The following is a 23,432-nucleotide window of genomic DNA, read 5'->3' on the forward strand; positions in this document are numbered from 1 at the left end:
GAAGGAAGGAAGGAAGGAAGGAAGGAAGAAGAAAGTAAGGAAGGAAAGAAGGGGGGAGGAAGGGAGAGAGGGATGGGAGGGAGGGATGGAAGGAGGGATTCAGTTTTTAGACTCAGAGCAGCTTTAAATCTGACTCTAGCAATTACTAAGTGGTGTTGTGGTGGTGGTGGGGGGGGAAGCACCAAACTCTGACACACAAAATCTTCATCAATTTCATGGAGACTTTACCAACTCTTCCTAAGTTTGGTCTGAGGGAAAAGGAGATAATTTATTTGAAAGTGAAATACATACTAGCATAAGGCTATTTTTTTTTCTTCTCCTTTTTTTTTCCGCTCAGTTCTGGTCTTTAATGCTCAAAACCTATCTTCTTTGCACTGATCCACTGTTTATTCCTTGAGTCTCACGTGACACCTGGATCCTCTCTGCATGCCTTGGATTATGTTTTTGTTCCCTCAGCCTGGTTATTTTTATGCTGTTTACATGGACCATTACTTCAGCTTCAGGAAACAAGAGCTTTACACAGCATTTATTAAGCACCTAATTGTGCATGCACTGCTCTTGAAACCTGGCCAAAGGCAGTCCAGGCCTTCAGGGAGCCAAGGTGACAGTGGGAAAGGTCAGAGTGCATGCTTGGACGAACAGTTCTCATTCTGCTCTTCCTCTAACTCACTTTGTTGCCTTAGAAAGGACACCTGGCCTCTCTGAACCCCAGGTAACTCACTTGTAAAATATCACCAATAATTGTTCTTAAATAACCAGTCATACCCCAACTTCACGGGCAGGCGAGAGAGTTTATGAGACACTGCCTGTGGAATATTTTGAAATCAACAATACGAATAGAGGGAATAATTATGCAAATGGCATCGAAGCGGACAAAGTCATCCACATACAGAGATCTAGAAACATTCTTGAATGGAACACACAGGAACATGGCACAAGATGTGAACATAAATAAATAGGTGTCTGAATCAGAGTCACGTGCATTTTGGAAGGTATCAGAATGTCAGGGGGCGCCAGAGAAGAGGTAAGAGATGTGTTATTGTTTACAAATGTAACAGGGAGCGGAAACATATAGGAATCTGCTGGCTCTGTGGAAAAATCCAGTGACAAAAAAGAGGAATGTCCATAAAGGTGTCTAGGGAATTACAACAGTGTGGTTCCCTAGGTGGTGCTATTGTGTTCCGTAATATCTTCAACGAGCCCAGCTCTTGTAATGGGTGTGGATTTTGTTGCCATAAGCAATTGAAAACTCTTTCACCCAAGGTGGACAGAAAGCAATCCAAAGCTGCCCTGTTAGTTGGATTGGATGAAGGCCACATGGCTTGTTCAACTGTATAAAATCTCCAAACACAAAAGAGACGAACAGAATTTCTTTCTCAAAAATAAATAAATGAATCAAGGGCTTTGGGTGATGTTTAAGTTAGTGTTAAAGTTAGAGTACTGTTACAGATGTACTCTGTCTAAGCATGGGGTCTTTGTCTCAAAATTTTGAAGAATAAAAAATCACAGACCCCAAGTAAAGCAGGAGAGTTTATTGAAATAGAAAAATAGCAAAGAGTAGAGTCACCAGAGCTGGGAGAGGTCCTAAGAGAGGGTTGCCAGATAAGTGATACGGTCCAAGGTTTTTGTCCATTTATCCCAGAGTGTTGCTCAATATCTATGCTAATTAGATGTGTAGAAAACAGCATTCCAGTTGGCTGTGCGTGCTACTTTCTGATTGGTCATGCTCCAGTCCTCAAAGTGTTCTCATTGTGGTCCATACTGCTTTTCCTTCTTTCCAACCTTTAAGGTTACAGGAAGTTCCTAATGGAAGTTTCCAGGGGAACTTCTGTCCTAACTATATTGTCTAATTTCAGCTAATTGCCTAGCCTACTTGTTCAGTACAACACCTCATTTGCAATTTTACCTCGGCTTCCATTGCTTATTCATTTAATAAATGTTTAAACGCTCAGCCTCTGCCGTGTTCTGAGCACTATTACATGCCATTGGGATACCTAGGATGCTGTTTCTGTAGAGAAGGTGGGTTCTCCTTGGGGTTGAGGAAGAGGCCCAGAGATAGACTGCATGCAATAAACCTAATCAATAAGGAAATTTTGGAAGAAATAAGAATGTGATCGATGTTACACACAACAGAGAAGTACCAAAGGGACTAGAACAACAGACAAGGAGTTGAAGTTTCCATTACTGGTGTTGTCTTGAGCTCATCTTGAGCACTTCACTCAGCTTCACTACCTTTTCTGAAAATGGAACTAATACATGCCTTGGGTGGGGCACCCTGGATGAGGTGATGCTGTCCATGTGCTCGGATTCACACTGACACCCACAAAACCTCCACCATCACTATTACTCACCTGAGCTTTGGCCACTGGTCCACCCACATACACAGAAAGAGAGAATTAGCAGCTATGTGATTTCTGGAACTTTATCTCTCCCACCAGCACCACTGAGTCTAAATCTACTTTTAACAAAGAGCAAAGAACATTTTGATCTGTGGCAGTAGAAAAGATTTTCAAAGCAAATGCCCCTGGGATGGAACAAAGAGATTTCACTCTTAGTTCTGTTACTTGCAGCAGTGGACTTGGTGGCAGAGGGCAAAGCTAGAATGACAAAGAGAAAGAGCACAATGGCCCAGGGCAAGAGGAGGAAGCAGCCCCAACCAGAGATAGAAAGACAGAAGAAAAGGCCTAACGTATTACCCAGGTTGTGCTCAGTAATGGTGTGTTTGGACAAAATGCCTCACACAGGCCAAGTCTACCCATTAAACTTAGACTTCAGGGAACAGGAAAGATCTGAGGCAACCTTGGTCAAGGTCAAAGTCCTGCTTAGACTCTCATGGATTGTACAGGGAGAAGGAGAAATAGCTTGCATTAGAGTCCTAAGTCTAGGAACAGAAATAATAAGGAATAATCATTCATGCTTGGTCTGCAGTGGTGGAAAATAATTTATTCACTGTCTTGATATAATTTATCTACCATCTCTTCTTTGTATCTTCAATGTCCCCCTAGTGCTTATGTGTGAAAGGCTTGGTCTCCATCCCATGGTGCTATTGGGAGTGATAGAACTCTCAGAAGCAGGGTTTAGTGGAAGGTCTTCAGGTCATGGGGCATAATGCCTTTGAAATAACTAATGTAGCACCAGTTCTTCCTCCTCCTCTCTTTTCCCATCCCAACTATGAGGTGGATAGCTTTTCTCCTCCACACATTCCTTGTCACAGTGTGCTGCCTTGCCACAGGGCCAATGGACCACTCCAAAACTGTGAGCCAAAATAATCCTTTTCTCTCTTTAAGTTGATTCTTCAGGTATTTTGTTATAGTAAGGGAAAGCCAACTAGCAATTGGCCAGTTCATTCCTCATAGAATTCCATCTGCTGCAAGCTAGCACTAGTTTTAATTTCCATAGCTATTTAGGCTTAAAGTTAACATGATTAATTGCTTTGTGCTAGCTGCTTATATCTCACAAATATTACCAGGAACTACTCAGTCAAGCATTAACATAGAAATTATTTTTTGTATAATAAATCTTATAAATCCAGTATAAATAATATGGTTTTGAAGCTTGCCTCCCCGGGAGGGGAGGAGCACCTGGCTACCACAATACCAGGTGTTAAGGAACTACTTGGAGTACATGCAAAGTCAAGGGGTGGCTTACCATGACCTAACATAGAGTACTGGTATGGTGGACCTAAATGACAGCTCTGGCTGGTTGCAGTAACCTTCCCTTCTCCACTTTTCAGCAATGGTTCCCACCTTATCAAGTATGAGACGTCCTTGTACCATCAAACAATTTCATAGGTCCCATTAATAGTATTCAGTTGTTAAAAAAAAGCCACTTATTGACAAAAAGCTATAATCAATTCTGTAACATTCTAGAGTTAATTTGATGTTTAATGGATGGCAACAGCCTCCAGTCTATGAATGGTGCTTGGTGAGTTTATCAGTTCAGATACAAAATTTGTTAAGAATAATGTGGGGGGCTGGGGTGTGGCTGAAGTGGTAGAGCACCTGCCTAGTAAGCATGAGGTCTTGAGTTCAAACCCCTGTACTGTCAAAAAACCAAAAAGAATAACATGAGGCCTGAGTATGGTGATGCACACCTGTAATCCCACCACTTGGGAGGTAGAGGCTGGAGGATCATGCATTATTCAAGGCCAGCCTGAACTACACGGTGAGACTTTGTCACAAATGAAACAAGACAAAAACAAAGACAAAAGAATAACATGTGGATTGCTTTAAAGAGCTATTGTATTGAACAAACTCTCATGTGCCAACAGTTTATTTAAACACGAATTACCCAGAATGTTAAAATAATATGTACTGGCATTAGATTCTGGACTTGACCTTGTCCTGACACTGACCTTGAGCTCCCCTGTTGGGTTGTTGAGCTTCTTTTCTGCCTCTAACCTGCACTGTTGCCTGCTGTCTCCCACTGCTCAACATGAAGGGACATAAATCCTGATGCACTCATCATGGGACACTCAGTAGCTTTGCTTTTCTCCCAAGCTCTGCTCTCAAACACTGGTCTTGTGTCCCAACTGAACAGAATGGCGCTTCTACTGTTCTTGCTCTTTCTCTCTCTGTCCCTACTGGTCCAGATCCATCACCTAGGACTTGCAGGAGGTGGCCTTTCTGGGAAGCCCTGCTAGAGGGGCCCTTCTGAGGAAGGCTCCTGTGACAGGGAGGAGTGGCTTACAAAACATCATGGCTGTACTTGTTTCTGCACATATACTAAAACTGAACTGACAAAGAAGATTAGCAGGACTCTGCACAAGGATGACATGCAAGTTCTTGGAGTGTTTATAAAAACCCTCATGGCTGTAGACTCCTGTTGCCTGGAAGGTCCTCTTCTTCTTTAGTGGCATTTCCTGTGCCTCTTGTTTCTTGCTGTCACCCTTGGAGAAACACCAGCCCCTTATGAGCTTCACCTGCTCAAGCAAGGGTGTCAGCACCTACCACAGGCCTTTCTGCTGGATGGCAGATCCCAGAGGTGATCAGTGGAGACACAGGGCCCTTCCTGAGGGCAGGGGAGATCATGGCAATGATTCAGTCTGCCAAAGTGTGTGGCCAAGTTTCTGGAGATCCCTGCCAAGTAAAGAGAATGCTGATTAAAGAAGAACTAAGAACTCCAGGAAACAGGGAAATCAAGACGGCAGCCAGGATTACTGTGAAGACAGAACACAACAGGCTATCTGAGGGGCTCCCACAGAGCAGAGGCAAGAAGAGGGGTCTATATTTTCTCCCTTCTGAGCTGCAGGGTGTAGGAAAGGAGCAGGTAAGTAACGAGGCATCTCCCAGCAAGGAAGAGGCTGAAGACTGATTTCTGAAGGTAAAATTGCTTCTCACAGCTTCTGTCGTGCCACGAGTCTGTGTGCTGTTGGCTATTGGGATCCATGCTAAAGCAGGAATCCAGATCTGGGGAGCCATCAGCAACAAGGCTGGCAGGAGGGGACTCTCGTCTGTTCTGGTTATGGTTATAAAGTTTTGACCTAATCAGCTTTGAGAAGCAGTATCATTGAAAGTGGGAAGAAGTTACAAGTGGCAGCCAGCCAGCCATGTGTCCAAATCCCAGCTCCTTCACTTCCTGGCTGTTGACCCAGGCAAGTCCCAGATTTTCTGTATGTCTCAGTTCTCACGAATAAAATGCAGTCACAGCAGCATCTCCTTATAGGCTCTGTAGGACAAACAGGCTTACAGTGAACTTGGGGTTTAATGTTAGAGGGATGTGGGCTATGGTTTAACAAGTTTGATTCCAGTGTAGCACAAAGCAGGGCCTCAGTAAATAGCCATTGAATGAATTACCATCAAGAAAGGATACTGTAGGAGAAGCAGCTGGAAAAACATGTTCATAACTGATCAGTTGTGTACACGGTGAGTTTTACAAGGAATGCTGATCTGTGAGTTGACCGACACCAGTAGAGGAGACAGCTCAGAGGAGAAATAAACATATGGCTCTGCAGAAGTGGCTTTGGCATTAGGATACCAAAATCCTACTTCTCATTCTGCTATTAATTTGCTTTGTGGCCTTGACCAGTGCTTTTCCTTTGAAAACTGAAGATGTTGGGCCAGATTGTATCTAAGATTCATGTCTACAAGGACATGATGTCTACAAGGATGATGCAGATATGGCCTCTGTTATCTCTGCAAGAAATGAAGCAAACCAAAAATGGTTTCAAGGAAAAAAAAAATAGATCAAGGTCTATGGAGAGACGTGCTTATGCTTTCAGGATAAAAGCCATCACCATAACTATTGTCGTTGCTATTACTGTTCACTGGGTGTTAGACACTACAACGTGTTGTACTTATGACTTCAGCCAATCCTCTTAACGTGTCTTAGCATTTCACAAGACTCACTCAAGAAGGACATCTGTGTTCCCTAAAAGAGAATAGGATAATTGTGTTCTATGTACTTGTTTCCTAGTCTCCTGTGTGACAGGTACTTTACATACGTTTTTTTTTTCTCTTCTTCACCAACTCTGCAAAGTGTTAGTTTCCTGTTACTGTGTAACAAATTACCGCAGATTTGTTGGCTCCAAATGACAGTCTCTGTGGCCAAGAGTCCAGCGTGGCCTGACTGGTTCTCTGCTCAGGGTCTCACAAAACAGCAGACAGGGGCCAGCTGGACTGTGGTCTCCTCTCTTCCCCTCTCATTCAAGTCATCCAGCAACGTGAGGTGTCTCCCTGAAATGAAAGCTAAAGTCCCTAATGTCCCCCAGGTTCCTGTGTTGTCACTGGGTGTGAGCTGCAGCTGTGCTCAGCTCCCAGAGGCTGCCTGCTATTCCTGGCACGTGATCTTCTCCACAGCATGACAGCGTGCTTCTTCAAGGCTTTCAGGAGAATCTTGACTCCTGCTTCTGACCTGGGGGTCTTCTTTCAAGACCCACCCAGGATCATCTTTCTTCTATTAACTGATTGGGAACCTCAATTAATTCTGCGGAATCCCTTTACCTTAGCCACACCAAGCCTGAGCATCACAGGTGTGACATTCTGCCATAGGCACAGGTCCATCACATGCAGGGAAGGAGGTTATCTGAGGCAGGAAACTTGGGGGCTGGCCTAGAACTTTATCTGCCACCAGCCATGTTTTAGAAGTCATAAGGTGCATGCTAAAGTCCCTGAGCAATCAAGGGTGACGTTGGACTTGTAATCAAGTGTAAGAGGCCTGCATCCAAGCTCTTTCTTAGACATCACAGCCTTGTTCTAAAAGCAAACCTCACAATTCCTAAGAAAGCCCTGTATTGAGGTTATCTCCAGCATCTCAGTGCAAAAGATAATTTACTGTATGTAGAATGCACTGTGGTGAACACTAAAGAAAGACATTCCCCTGGGAGTGCATATGACAATCAATGCCAGGCCTGGGCCATCCAACCCAATTACCCAGAAACCAGCTGACACAAACGCAGGAACAGACAAATCCCTCTCAGTTCTCTCTTTTCTCTCTCTCGTCTCTCTGTCTTTCTGTCTTTGTTTCTCTCTCTCTCTCTCACTGGCTTTGCCCAGGTACCACCCTTTGAAGATGAAGCTTTTCCCTTGCACAGCCCCCCATCTCAGCTTGTGATCCTTCTTCTCCTGCCTGACCTGGAGACTCTTACAGATAAGGCACTCAAGAAATAGCTGTTGGATTGAATTCTTCCCCTTACTTGGCAGTAAGCAACTCTTAGACGACTCCTTCTTTCTCCCCTAAAGTGTCACATGTTTGGAGATATTCAAATTAACTGCCGTTCCCTGTGTGAGTTAGCACATCTCCCCAGCTTAGCTGTGCCTTGTGGCTACACTTTCTCTTCTTTCCCTATGTTTCCTACTCTGGGGCAGAGTGTAAGGACCTAGCATCAGCTGGACATCTTTAAATGCAATATATTCCTTACATACAATTATCTATTACTTCCTCTAGGGGTGGGACCCAAGGCCCAAGGAGATTAAACAATCTCTCTGAGGTTGCATGGCTGTTAATGTTGCAGCTTGGAGTTGAGCTAGGGCAGAGTGACAACAAAGTCATACTCTTTCTAGACTGCACTGTTGCATTGCTTTTCCTTAACTACAATTCCAGAAGCATTTAGGTGGGTGTGAGCTCTACAGGAACTTTCAAGAGTCCTCATGGGGTTTCTTAACAGATATGTATTTCTCAAACATGACAACCTAACATTCATATGATATGTAAGCTTTGACCTTTCCATGTATTTCCGGAGGAAATACCTGAAAATAGGAAGGCTGGAAGGGACAAGAGGATGGCATGTGGGGTGTCTGTTGGGGTGGGGAATAAACACTACAATGAGCACAGCAGGCTTCAGAGCAGCCCGTGAGCTGCAGGGGACATTGGATGGGATCATCTCAGTGATTTAGCATGTTCCTATCACCATCTAGTGGCCTGACTGAGAAACATCACTCTGTGGGCAAGCCCAGACTTCACTCCAATGTTACCCAGCTACAAATAGGTGGAATCCTTTAAGATTATGGGTTTCTGTTTGACTTTTTTCATTAGTAGCTTTCTGTGGTCATTGTTTTCAAAGCCTATTACATTTAAAGAGAATTTTAAAAACTGCCATCACAGGTGATTGGCATTATTAATCTTAGCCCAAAAGAAAGGAATTATTTACTTCTCCAGGAGTTCTTTCCTGGTAGGAGTGGCACCTTGTTTATCTCTGAGTTCCTGACACTTCCCGTGGACATTCCATGTGTGTGCATACATATGCTACCTAGATTTAGGGCCCAGGTCAAATATTTCAAGACTCCATGAAGCTGGTACAACCATAACTTCCATCTATCCTACATCTACTCAGGCAAGGAGTTTTATGAGAATTATCCCATGTACTTCTCATGACAATAGATATGATTATTTCTACCTTACAGTTAAACTAACTAAGGTCACACAGCTACTTCTCAGCTAAGATGGAACTCATACCCAGTTAGCCTCCTCCAAAGGCCTTACGACCTTCCTTTCATCAAACATCCCTGGATTTCCCCCAACCAAAGTATTATCTTCTCTGCAGGCATGTGTTTCTGTCTCCTAATGCCTGCTGTACTCCCTCCTTCAGATTATGTTACCTTTTTCTCTATAGCAGAACCTCAGGTTCCATGAGGGATGTCGGCTCCTGCTTCGGGGACATTCAGTAAAGGTGTGTACACTCATTCACTGAAGTTGTGAAATTACAATTGCTTCAGTTACCAAAAGGCTGTTGATGGGAGCTAAGGACTCCAGGGTCATCTGAGATCTCAGACAAAGTTAGTTATTTGCATTTTAATGTGCTCTCCTGTGAGGTAGGACAGTCCATACAATGCTGCCAAAGACCAAGGCGAACAGGAGGGAAAGAGGGGAAGAGAGTTGCAGTCAGTCAGTCTAAAAGCAGGACTGTCTGGGAACAGCCTGTCCTAGTTTACATTTTATGCTAAACTGATTAGCAGCCAGAGAATGAAGAGGACAGTCTGTTTGTCCTTGGGCAGGCTGAGGACAGTCATGGAGGAAAACAATGTCACTGACTTGCTGATTCCCAAAAGCCGTGTCAGGCCGTCTTGGTCCTCCACCTTCCAAGTCTGCACCATTTGACATCTGACTCCTCAGACGCGGAAAGAGCATGTCTGATCACTGGACGCTGACAGGACAGGGATCAGGGAGGGCAGGACAATGGTTTCAGTGTGGCCAAGGCCAAGGCCTCAACACCCAGGACTCTGAGGGAAAGAAGTCCTGCTGTGAGGCTGGTTGAGGAGTGTGTCAGGCACTCCAAAGAAGAGTTTGGTGAGAATAGGCAGGACATTAAAGATTGGTGGATGGAAGGAAAGGAGAGAAATACTAGGTGTAGACAGAAGCTCACAATATTGAACCACACTATGTATCAACACCAGTGGATTAGATAGATGGCCCTTGCAGGTTGCTTGGCAGTAGTGGCCTTCAGGGGTTGTGGCACCTGCCACTGACCAGTAGGGAGTGACTCAGTGTGTTGATAATCACTGCTTTGTGGTAGTGAATGTCTGCGCTGGGCATAAGAAACAGGAGAGAGATTTGAATATTTATGATCCATGTGGAAGCCAGGCAGTTAGGAGGAGTTAACCTTCAGGTCATATCAGGCTGCTGTCAGGGCAGGTCTGGTGTTCCTAGTAGTCATCACTGTCGACCCCTACCAGGAAAAGCAGCACTGGCACTAAGCACCTGTCTTGCTGGTGAGGTGCAGCCCAAATGTCCAGGGATGGTGACCAGCTGATTGGCTGGGTCAGAGCCCAGAGTGATGAGACTTGCAGCTTGATTTTGGCTGCAAGGGATGAAGGGACACACTTGTCCCTTCATCAGGCCTATAGTCCACAGGTGGCTTTTCCTCCCCTCACTGGAGAAATAAACAAATCCCTACTGGCTGAGAAGAGGTGGCCAAGCCATTTGCCCTGGGTTTCATGAGATGGTCAATTCTGATCTTTCTCCCCTCCCTAGAATTCCTGTGAAGTGATTTAGAATGTCTGACTTTTCAAGAAGGAATCTACACCCATATCTTGGTGGAAAAAAGCAGAGATGAATATATTCAGAGTCAGTTCCTGACTTTCTGCAGGTTCCAAAGAGTCACAGGACCACTATCTCTTCCTCAGGGTGTACAAGATGTCCTGATTGTCACCTTCAGAAGTTGTTCTCACAATGCCTTGAGTAAATGTTAGTGGCTTTTCTAATTACTGTCTGTGCTCAGGGAGTTCTTTTTGCATCCCAGTGTTACTTTGAGCCATCTAAAACTATTTCCATCTTCCCATGTGTGTTTGGCGATCACTAATTGGGGAAAATATTTTTAGTATTTCCTCTTCTTTCCATCTTTGCAGTTCTGCCCTATTTAGGAAAAAGAAATCTGGAAAAGGACAGTTTAGGACTTTTTAGAGGCATACCAGAGATGCTTTTAAAGCTCTGCAGGCAACCTTTTCATGTTCAATGTAGAAGTCAGTAAGGGGAGCAGAAGTCCAGAATCCTGGCTTCATTCTATCCTGTCTGTTCTATTAGAAGGGAGACCCAGGATCCCATTCATCCTTCAAAACTCTGGTATGGTTTCCATTCTGGAAAAGGCATGGAGACTGTTAAAGGAGCAGTGTTTGCTGGGAGTTTGGGGTAAGGAGGCAGGAATAGGTGGGGCACAGAGGAGTTTTAAGACAATGAAACTACTGTGTATGGCATTATAATAGTGGATACAAGCCACCATTTGCCCTTATAGAGAGCCACAGAATGTTCGACACAAAGAGTAAACTTGACTCTGAATGTCAAGGGTGTGTCAAGGATATAGGGTCATGAATTGTAAAAAATGTACCACTCTGGTGGGGGCTGTTGCTAATGGGGGAGTCTGTGCATGTGTGAGGTATGTGGGGAATCTCTGCACCTTCCTCTCGAGTTTGCTGTGAACCAAAAAGTACTCTGAAAAATAAAGTCTATATAAATACAGAGCTGGATGTGGCTCAGTGGTAGGAGAGCACTTGCCTAGCATGTCAGAGGTCCTGTGTTCCATCCCCAGCACCTACAAAAACAAACAAACAAAAATATATAACTTTTTAATATAACTTTCTTAACCAACTCCTTTTAAAAGACATAGAAAACTAAGCTTCAAAAATAATTATTATTGCATTTCGGTTATTGCTGTCTTCTCAGTCTTTCTTTTTATCTTATGCATCCAAAAAAATTAACTTGAAAAAGTTCTTGTTTTCATATGTTGGTAAGATATTCTAGTATTACAACATCCAAATAGAAGCTTTTAAATTATAAATAGCCTAATTGTGCCGGGCTCTGCTGTTGGATTCCTCTCAATTTTAAAATTTATTTTTATTTTTAATTTTTCTGCAGTACTGGGATTTGAATTCAGGTCCTAGTGCTTGTTAGGCAGGCTCTCTACCACTTGAACCATCCTCCCATGCCTGTGTCAGCTTTTTAAATAAGACATGCTAGGGAGAAAACACAAGGAGACTCTGAGCAGCCTAAAGCAGTGGTTCTCAAATGCAAATGTGTGCACAAATCACCTGTGATCTTGATCTTGTTGATAGGTAGGTTTGGATGCAGTGGGTATATGACAGGGCTGGCAATTCAAGCTCTCAGGTGCCATGGATGTTCTTGGTCCAGGGACCTCTGGTAGTAAGGATGTGAACCACTGCGTCTTCCTATTGTTGTACTTGAGAATTTCTTACTCATCTTTGTGTCCCCAGCACCTACAAATTACCTAACATCATGCCAAGTCAACAAATATTCATGGAAGGAATGAGTACTAACCTTTATTTCTCTGGGAATTGTTGAAAGCACCTCTCTCAGGTGTGAATGGGGTGACACTCCTGACAGTTGAAAGGAGGCCTACAAATAGAAATTTTGAAAATTTAGCATCACAAGAATGCCTACAAGTCCCCCTCCCCCCACACACACTGGGGTTTGGTCTCAGGGCCACACGCTTGCTAGGCAGGCAGTTTTTGTTTTTTAAGAATGATACAAGTGGGCAGGTGTGGTGGTGCACACCTGTAATCTTTGCCAGCTACTTAGGAGGCAGAGGTAGGAGGATGGCGGTTAGCCCAGGCAAAAATTAGTTTGGGACCCTATCTGAAAAAACAAACTAAAAGCACAAGGAACTGGGGGCATGTCAAGTGGTATATTGCTTGTCTAGCAAGCAGGGGGACCCTGAGTTCAATCCCAGTACCATTTAGAAAAAAAAAAAGCAAGAAAAGAAAATAGCTTGGTGAGAGTAGATGGGAGGATTCCATTCCAGAGACTGAATGTGGTAAAGGTTCGAGCTAGCAAATTAGAAAAAGGTGTCCTTTTCCCAGTGGCCAATTTCCAAACTATGCTTTGCAGACAGAGCTGACATGAACCTCCTCAGACCTCAAATCCATGGGCACCAACATAATTTTCTTAAAAGTATTTAATTCTAAGAAAATCCTTTCAATGACATGCTGGGCGTTGTTTAAAAAGCCCCTGGAGGATTGTTGAATTCTTCAGGAGAGTGGTCTATGCTTGCCTTGATATTAACTATTTGAATATAGCCCAGACACTGCAAAGTTACTTGTTGCCTTGTATGTTTTTGTCCAGTAGAAAAGATTATCACAAAGTTATGATCCTTTTGTCCTGAGTGATTACACGCAGTTTTGTATCTAATCTGGCAATATTATTTGAGCATCTTTTTTTTTCTTTTTTCTTTTTTTGGACTTGGTGCTGAGGTTGGTACTCAGGGCTTCATTTTTGCTAGGCAAGTATGCCACCACTTGAACAATACCTCTAGCCCATTTTGCTCTGGTTATTTTGGAGATAGGGTCTTGCTTTTTGCCCAGGCCAGCCTGGACCACAATTCTCCTATTTTAGGCTTCTTGCCATGGTTGGAATGAGACATGTGCCACCATACTCAGCTTTTCTCCATTGAGAATGGGTCTCAGGAACATTTTGCCCAGGGGGCTGGCCTCAAACTACGATCTTCCAGATCTCAGCCTCTCAGGTAGCTAGGATTATAGGCATGAGCCACTGGTGCCTGGTAAACACCTTTTAAAAAAAAATTCTTAAAAACGCAGTTCCTCAAAATGTCTTTTGAGCCAAGTTTACCATTTTAACAAATCCTTCACTAATGGATAAATGTTTGACATGTGCTACTTTCTATTTGTTTAAGGGACATGGTTTTCACTTTTTGAAAGTGACAATAAATTGACAGAAGGATTCCCAGAAGTAGAACTTGGTTCTACCCCACTTGCCCTCAGAGCAAGACCAGTCATGCTTGAGAAGTTGAATTTCCTTTCCACATCTGAGGACCTTCATGTATACTTGGAACGAAGTTAAATGACACCATATTGGATTTGACCAGATACTATAGAGGGATGAGGTTCTGGGGAGATTTTGGCCAGGACTTAGTGTATTTTGCATGTGGGGGAGATATAAATAATTTGTGGTTAGTGGGCAAACTGACATAGTTTTTCTAATTGTCCACAATTCCTTCGATAGTCCTCTCTTCTGTGAAGCCTAATTCCCATCCCTTGAGTGTGGATTGAATTTAGTGACCCATTTCTAATGAATAGAATGTGGCATAAATGATATGGCATGACCTTTGAGGGCAAGTCCTAAAAGACAACATGGCTTCCATCTTGCTCTTGGGTCACTCATTCTGAGCAAAGTCTCAATGATACTCAAGCAGCCCACATAGTCAAATGGAGACCAATAGCCCTTGAGTAACCGAGGGCTCTTCCAGTAGCCATGGCAGCACCTCCTCAGCAGCAGATCTCCCAGCAGGCAGTTGGTCTGTGGATGATTGCAATCCCAGCTAACATGTCAACTGCAATCTGATGAGAGACCCTGAGTCAGAACAACCTAGGTGAGCTGTTCTCAAATTCGACAGACTTCATAAAATGATACATAGTTACTGTTCAAGTAACTAAGTTTGGGAAATTTGTTATGCAGCAATAGATAACTAATACACCTGGCTTATCACACATACATATCACACAATGTACATATATCCATGCACATTGAAAAATTGCCTTCCTGGAATGTTATACCAGTTTATACTCCACCAGTAGTCACATAACAGCTCTCATTTCCCTAGTTCCCACTCCTACTGAGTTCAATTTTTCTTTCCTCTTTTTGATTATGATAATAGGAGTGGCATCTCATTGTTAATTACTTTTATTTATATCATTTCAAGTGAGATGAATGAATATATTTTCATATGTTTCTGCTTGTTTTATGAATTCCTTGACCAGATGTGTTCTTACTCTACATATATGTTAAACTACGGAGACCTCTTTGCCTCTTAAGTATCTTTTTGATCATCTGGGGATTGAACCCAGGGCCTCAAGCATGCTAGGCAAACACTCAACCACTGAGCTACATCCCCAGCCTACCAGCTTGTTCTTTAAAGTATACTTTTGCTAACTTTTTGCCCAGCTGACCTCAAACCACAATCCTTCTATCTCCACCTCTCAAGTAGCTGGGATTACAGGCATGAACCACTTTGTCCAGCCTGATTCTTATGTACCTTAATGCTTTGGTATTGTATTGCAAGTATTTCTTCCAGTTTGCCTATAAGTACATAAACATTTTTGTGGGATAGACATTGTTAGGCATTGCCTCAACCCTTGCAAAAGACTTGTGCCAGTCATCTGTAGACAGCCTCCTACCTCTGTTGCAGTGAGCTGTCATTCCTAAAGGCATGCCCTTCCTGGTGGGTTCTATGCCCACTGACTGCTTATGGTAGATGACAAAGGTCCTTCCTTTGCAGACCAACAACGGACCACTTTGGCATGCTGTTTTCATTCCAGAGCTCTCTGTTGGTTTGGGTTAGCATTACTGGTCTGCATTGTATTTGGGCCTCTCCCCCTAGAGAAGAGATCTCCTTTCTTCTTTTTTTTTTAAATTTCTTTTATTCATATGTGCATACAATGTTGGGTCATTTCTCCCCCCTTCCCTGAGATCTCCTTTCTTCAGGAGTTGATCCCTAATTAATACCCTGCCCATCAAACTCATACTCAGAATTCATTTTTGAAATCTGTTTTACCCAATCTGTGATGTCTTGGAACTTAATTGCTTACTTAATAATTAACAGAATGCATATATTCCTCTGTACATTATCCTTGGAAATAGTGTATTTTGTTTTTACCATAGGGGAAACTGGTTTTTTTTATAGAATAATTGTTGGAATAAAAGACACAAAAAGTGAAATGCCAAAAAAAAAAAAAAGCCCCAGTCTTTATGCAAATCCAGTATCTATATTATGTTTCTTCAAATATAAGTCACCTCTCTCTCTCTGGATATATCTCTTGTTATTTGCTCTTCTCTGTATGTTGTTCTGTTTCTCTTCATAACTTTTTTTTGTAGTGAATGTGATAGAAAAGTTTATTAGGAGAGGAATACACATTCCTTTATAAAAGATTTTAGTGGTATATTTTCTCTTTTCTTGATGGTTTTTAATTTTTTAAAGTTTATTTATTTATTAGCATATAATAGTTATAGAGGGAAGATACAGTGTGACATTTATGTATGTGCTTGAAATATATCTTAATTAGATTCACCCTTTCTATCATTCTCCCTCACCACCCTCTTCCCTTTCTTAGAACAATTTCAACAGGTTTCATTGTTCAATTTTCATACATGTATGCAAAGTACATCCACTACATTTGCCTTCCTTTGTCCTCTCCACTTATCTCCCTCATCTCATTGGTACCCACCCTCAGATGGGACCTGTTTTACCTGCCAGTCCTTCATTTTCTAAAGTGTAATATATTGTACTTTAATCAGATTAATCCCCTCTATTACTTACTCTTTCTCTGTCACCCTGCTCCCCTATTATTCAACAGCTTACAGTGCTGAAAGCAGGTCTTCTCAGAAAGGGAGGCTGAGAATAACCTCTTCATAACATTTATTTAAATATCCAGGTCCCTAGCACCTGGAAGGCAGCACGACACATAGGGTTCAATAAATATTGGCAGATAGGTGAATAAATGATTACCTGCTTATCTTTGGAAAGGTAAATAAAGCATTTCCAAACCAATAACACATCTTGCTTCCCTCTGTAGGGAAATAAAGCGTAGCATGTACTTGCCTCATAGAGAAGTTAACAAAAATGTTCACTGCATGCGCACAGATGTATCCAGACTGGCAAAAATTTTTTCATTGCTCTCTTCTTTCCCTCAGCCTCACCCCTGTGCTTCAGGCTGTAGGGTTGCACAGCTTTGGAAGCCAACAGGAAGGTGGTGTTCAGGAGACAGGGGATGGTCAGAGGGCTGGGTGCCCTCGTTCTACAGATGCTTGTCTGTCTGTGCTGCTTATAACAGGTTAGCTAGCATACCAAGGGATGTGGATTATCTTTCAGTTATAGCCCAAGTTTCTAGAATCCTAGATTAGTATCCATAGCTACTAATCCACTGGGCTGACCCTATGCACCTGTTGGTGCTGGGTGCCTCCAGACCTCAGTGGGGGCTGCTTTGTTCTGTCTTGGTTGGGGATGGGTGTTTCCAAAGTTAACTCTTTGGGTTGGAATGGGATTGACTCAGATTTTTGTCAGACTGTTTTTTGGACTTTTTATTAGTACATTTCTTTTTAGTTGACACATGGCAATTATATGTTTTTATGGAGCACAGTGTAATGTTTTAATACATATATTTAATGTGTAATGATAAGGTCAGGTAATTTTTGTTGGATTATTTAAAGATAAGCAAATAAATCTCAAAGAAGGTAAATAAAGCTGACACAAGAGATCTGCGATAAATTAAGACTTTTACCATCAATCTTAGTCACCAAAGGCACCACTCTCCTTATCGTCTGTGGCAGAGTGGTGGAACAGCACGGGTCCATTTAGAGATTCAGTACAATGGGCAACAACCAATCTTCCTGATTCTTTTGTGGAAAAAGCTGACCTAGTGTAAAAATTGAGGTCATACAGTGTCATAAAAGCACAGTTTGTGGTCATGTTTGAGTTTGCCAGCATGATTCTTGTCACTTCTAGAAACAACCACAGTGTCTTTAAGGCTGTTGTCTAATAGCTTTCCAGCTACAACAAAAGGATGTTTGTTCCCCTAAGTGATTAAGCAATAGAATCTTTCATAGTTTCTGAATGAACCTTTTCCAGTTTAAGTAATTCATGTGTGTGTTAAGGGGACATATCATCTTTTTAACTTCCTCAGAAGGAACTGGTTGGCTAGAACAATTATAGGAGACCGCAAAAGCTGGCATCAGCAGGAGACCTTTAAGTTGCATAGAATCAAATTTCTTAAAACACAATTGTACCTGCATTGCTGAAAATAGGGCTGAGAAATCCATTAGCACTGGCCATCTTTTTCATTTCCATAATTATTGCTATCTCTCCCTCTGCTGTGAAGTGTCTGATGCGATCCACTGGGAGCAGTCTTTCCATGATGCTCAGCTCAAGAGGCTGGCAGCACAGGACTCCCTGGAGACCCCACTGAGCATCCATCCAGAAAAGACAGGAAATGTCAGTTGGAGGAGATTTGCTACCAGGGATTGCCGCCATCCCCTTGTAGCTGTGCTCAACTGGAATATTTCAGGATTCCTTTGACCTTCAAAAGCATCTCAGACAGTACATCCGAGGGCTTTTTGTTTGTTTGTTTGTTTGTTTTGGTGGGACTGGGGTTTAAAGTCAGAGCTTTACACTTGCAAAGCAGGCGCTCTACTGCTTGAGCAATACCTCCAGTCTGTTTTGAAGATGACGTCTGATGAGCTATTTTCTCAGACTGGCCTCAAACCATGATCCTCCCACTCTTAACTGCTCAAGTAGCTAGGATTACAGGTGTGAGCAGAAGGCACCCATCTTAGGACACCAGGGTTTACTATCTGTTTTATCCCCCTGCCATACCTCTCCTCCTGAAATATGATCAGTTACATTTTAATGCCCATTAAAGGCATAAAACCCTTTCCTCTAGAGGCAATTATTTTCATTGAGTTTGTCATTTTCAGACAATTAATGTGAAATGAAGGAGACCCATTTCTCCAAGGAAGGCAAGTAGAGGAAAGACCCTGATAAATCTTCCCAGGAGGAGGAAGGGATAGAATATGAAATTATAGCCATAAATAACTTGACCATCCATCTACCAACAATCTCTACCAAATAGGCTAACTAAGATTTTAAGGTGTCTCTCAGATAAGAAATGGGAAAATGTGGATTGAATAGCCCTGATGCAAAATGCTTGGGACCAGAAGTGTTTCAGATTTGGACTTTTTCAGATTCAGGAAGATTTGCATACACACAATGATATTTAGAGGATGAGATTCAATTCTGAACATGAAATTCATTTTTGTATCATATACGTAGCCTGAAGGTAATTTTATATAATGTTTTTCCTGCACGTGCATTTTGACTGTGACCTGTCACATGAGGAAGGCACGGAGTTTTTCATTCTGGTGTCATGTCTGTGCTCAAAAAAATTTGAAATTTGAGTTTGAGGATGTTACCTGGGTTCCATCCTCAGCAGTTGTTTTATTTGGATTTGGGGTTTGATTTTCAGATTCCGGATATTCAGGTTAGTACGATACACAACAAAGTCCGTGGACTTTGGCACTGAGGGACTGCTAGAAAAGACAACAGGCTTCTTTGGTTAATGCTTGGCTGAGGGACCAAGGGGCACAGCTAGCGTCTGTGTGCGCGTGTGAGCGTGTGTGTGCGCGTGTGTGCGTGTGCGCGTGTGAGTGTGTGTGCGTGTGAGTGTGTGCGCGTGTGAGTGTGTGCGCGTGTGAGTGTGTGTGCGTGTGTGTGCGCGTCTGTGTGCGTGTGTGCGTGTGAGTGTGTGTGTGCGCGTGTGTGTGCGTGTGTGCGTGTGAGTGTGTGTGCGTGTGTGTGTGCGTGTGTGTGCCTTTCCTGAGGGAAGGACACAGAGGCCATAGAAGCCTCCTCAGTCTAACCTGGCTGAGGATGCCTTCCTGTAGTCCCCACCCTGCAGGGTTGGTCAAGCCTCAGTTCTTTCTAGAAAAGGGACCACTTCCTTGTCCCTATCACAAGCCCCTTATGGAGAACCTGGAACTAAACAATTTCCTAGCTACCAGAGAAATTATCTCAATGGGCTCTGTTGGAAGTCAGCCCTGGACACAGGACAAGGCAACTTGGGTGCCCTAGTTGTGCTGGAGACAAGTGGGCCTGGGGGCAGCCACATTCTGGCTCTGCTGTCCCCCTTCCCTGTGTCCTCCTTCTCCTGCCCAATTCATATGTTGAAGTCATAGCCCCCAACGTGACTGTATTTGGAGATAGGTTGTACTGACTGGTGTGCTTATAAGAAGTAACACCAGGGATGTGTGTACACATAAAATGTCATATGAAGACACAGGCAGAGGGCAGCTGTCTGCAAACCAAGGAGAGAGACCTCAGGAGAACCAACCCAGCAGACACTTCAATCCCAGACTGGCAGCCTCCGGACTGTGAGAAAATAAATGTCACTGTGGAAGCTACCCAGCCCGTGGTATGTTATTATGACAGCTGCAGAAAACTAAGACTCCCCAGGATCTGTGGCACCCTCCCTGAAGATATATTCACAAGAAAAGTGTACAGACATCACAAAGGGAGAGTCAAAAGAAAGCAAAACAAGAGTGAAGGAAGACTAAGACATGAAGAATAAAGTGAGAAATCTCCAAATATGTGTAGTAACAATTTAAAAGAAAGAAAAGATGAGGAAGAAGCAGTATTTGAAAAGTTAAAGGCTGAACATTTTCTTAAATGGATGTGAACAGGAAAAATTTTATTCACATTTAAACATATTGTAATGAGATAGCAAATCAAACCAAACCAAACCCAAACAAGGCAAAGACAAAGAAGTCTTAAAGCTACTGCACTAGTTGTCAAAGAATGACAAATATACTAGAATGATGAAGAAAGACTTCTCAACAATGGAAATCAAATGGAATGTTATTTCAAAGTTTTGAGAAAAAATAACTGTCTCCTTAGAATTTTATAAACAGTTACACTATCATTCAAAAATTAGCACAAAATAAAGATATTACAGACAGGTAAAAATGTCTGTTCATATACTTCCCTGAAACAAATGGTCAGAAATGTGCTATAGGGGGCTGAGGGTGTGGCTCACGTGAAGCCCTGAGTTCAAACCCCAGCTACCATCACTCCCCAAAAAGAAAGAAAATGCTACAGGAAGCCAGATGCAAAGATGTGTATCTGTAGGCCCAGCTACTTGGAGGCTGAGACAAGTAGATCTCTTGAGTCTCTCTGAGCATAGAGTTCAAGCCCAGCCTGCAGAACATAGTGAGACCCTGCCTCAAAAAATAAAATAAAAAAAGTACTGGCTGGGCATGGTGGCTTGAGCCTGTAATCCTAGCTACTCAGGAGGTGATGATGGGTGGATCATGGTATAAGGACAGCCCTGGGGAAAAAGTTCACTAGACCCAATTCAACCAATGGCTGAATGTGGTGGTATGAGACTGTCATCTCAGTTAAGCAGGGAAGCACAAATAGAAGGGTCATGGTTTGGGTTGACCCAGGTATAAAGCAACACCCTATCTCAAAGTAACCAATGCAAAAAGGGCTGGTGGAGTGGTTAAAGTGTAGTTCACCTGACTAGAAAGTGTGAGGTCCTGAGTTCAATTCCCACTACTGCCTCCAAAAAGTACTGTAGAAAGAATGAATTTGAGTGGTATGTCAGAAGGACATGGTAAATACATTGGTAAATCTAAATCAGCATTTACTGTAAATGATAATACTCCTCAGTGATGAGATGGAAGTTGGGGTACAAATAAGGTGGAATTAATGAACTAGAAAATAATAATACAGGAAGTAAAATATTGATTTGGAAGATCTACTGAGGTCTTTTTATTGTGAAGTTCAGAAATCATAATTGGTTTTACAATTAAGTAAATATTTGTATAAAAAATAGAGAATAATAAACAGGTAGTTTGTTAAATTAATGGAAGGAGTAGGCAAAGAAAAATAATGAAAACCTCAATCCAGTTGATGGAAGTCAGTAAGGGAGCAGGAGAAACCATAGTAAATAGAAAACACAGGATAAGCTAATGGGAAAAATATTCAACACATCAGTAAGTGACATAAGTGTAAATGGATTACCTTTGACTATCAAAAGGCAGAGACTCTCAGACTTCATTCACAAAATCCAGCTAGATGTTACTCTAATCCTTGCATTTTTATTGATGAGAAATTAGTTGGCTGTTATTTTTGTCTTTGTTACTCTGTATATGTCTTTTTTCTAGAATGCTTATAAGATTTTAAAAATTATTACTGACTTTAAGTAGTTTCTTTTTATAAATTTTATTATTATGATATATTCATTATACAAGGGGACTCATAGTGACAATTCTGATTAGATTGATATTGTACATTAGTTACATTGTCCAGCTTTAGGCATTTTGATTATGAAATTAAGATGGATCCCCCCTCCCCAGTTGATATAGATTTAACACAATTTTATTAAAATTATATCAGTAGAGGCTATCATAAGAACATAATAAAAACACAATTTCAGTAGAATTGAGATAGAGGCATAAATGATTGAAATCACAGGAATTCATGGAAAGAAAAGAGGAGCATTAGGGCAGAAAGTAACGCTTAGTAAATGTCCTGCACAAAGTACTGAGGCATGGAAAGCTGAACACTCTGAGTTGTCATCAAATTCATTACCAAGTCAATCCAGATTTTTGGGTTTTTGTAGTTTAGGCCCAGGACAAGCTGGCAAGCAGTTAGTAAACTTCTGGTTCCCACCCATATAAGTTTTTGTGAATTGGCCCATGCATTACAAAGGCCTTTGTGGATTCTGCAGCAAGTGGTACTGCCATCACGCTTCTGTGGATACCTCCAGAATGGCTCTGTTTGTCATTAGCAGCAGTAGGGGAGAAGATCCTGGCACAGAGGAAAGGGCTTAATAAAAACTCCTTGATTCTCAACTCCCTGAAAAAGAGAAATATTGAGAGAGAGTAAACATCACTTAATCTATTATTTATTCCTTAAGCTAATGTCATAGAAAGCTAGCAAGTTTTTCTCTCTCTCAAAAAAAAAAAAACCTACATGAAATCAGAACTAAACATACTAATTCTAACAAATGGACAGAAGAAAAGTCATGTTCTGTACAGTAAGGGCCCCTGTGACTGCATTCAGTTATCCTTTTTTCTCCACTGTGGATGTGGAGGGAAGTCAAGGGTGCTCACTCTGGAGGCATGCCTGGGCTGAACAATAGGCCATGAACCAACTTTGAATACCAGTCTTGCGATATTCAAAGCCCAGGAGGCTTTGATTCCAGGAGACCTGGGGCTTCCAGGGCTGCAGGGAACAGATAAGAAGCAGTGAGTCACATCCCAGATGAGGGACAGGCTCTCATCCTTGCCTGGAAAATAATAGAGGAGAAGTGAGTGAGGCTTAGAAAAAGATTCTCCCCACTCTGAAAGGGAGTGAAAAGCACGTCTCAGGAGAGAAGGGTCCTTCTACATTGCAGAAGCCTACATCGGGGCAGAGTCTCAGGGAAATGGCACATGTGGTCCACCCAGCAGGACTTGGCTGGGGTACCATGATTCAGGCCTCAGCAAGCCTGTCTGGGCCAGTTTGTCATGGAAGGGCTACCAAAGCACGGCTTCAAGAAAGTCTGGACTGCATGAGACTCCATGGCAGTTGTAGGATCCTGAGAGTGTGGGGGAAAGAACCACAATGATGACCAGGATTGAGTTTTCAACAATCTAGAAAGTGCAAGCTTCGGAGTTAATTTATTTAATTAAAAAAAATGAAATGACCTGTGTATCTTCATCTGAAGGTTATGGAGGAACTAAACCTATATGCTCCCCACAGACCAGTATTTTGTAAGCTGTAGGTTGAGACACACTAGTAGGTCACAGAATTCATATTGTGAGTCTTGAGCAGTCATTTTTTCACTAAATGGTATGGAAAAGAAAAGAAATTACTGTAGTGCTGTTTCAGGATTTTTTATAGTTATGTGTACATAGGATAGGAATCTAAGTGTATTTCATATTTTGGATTATAGTCAAAACTGTGAAGTATTGGATTAGAGCACACTTTTCTGGAT

Source organism: Castor canadensis, chromosome 4 (genome assembly GCF_047511655.1).
Source record: "Castor canadensis chromosome 4, mCasCan1.hap1v2, whole genome shotgun sequence".
Lineage (NCBI taxonomy): Eukaryota > Metazoa > Chordata > Mammalia > Rodentia > Castoridae > Castor > Castor canadensis.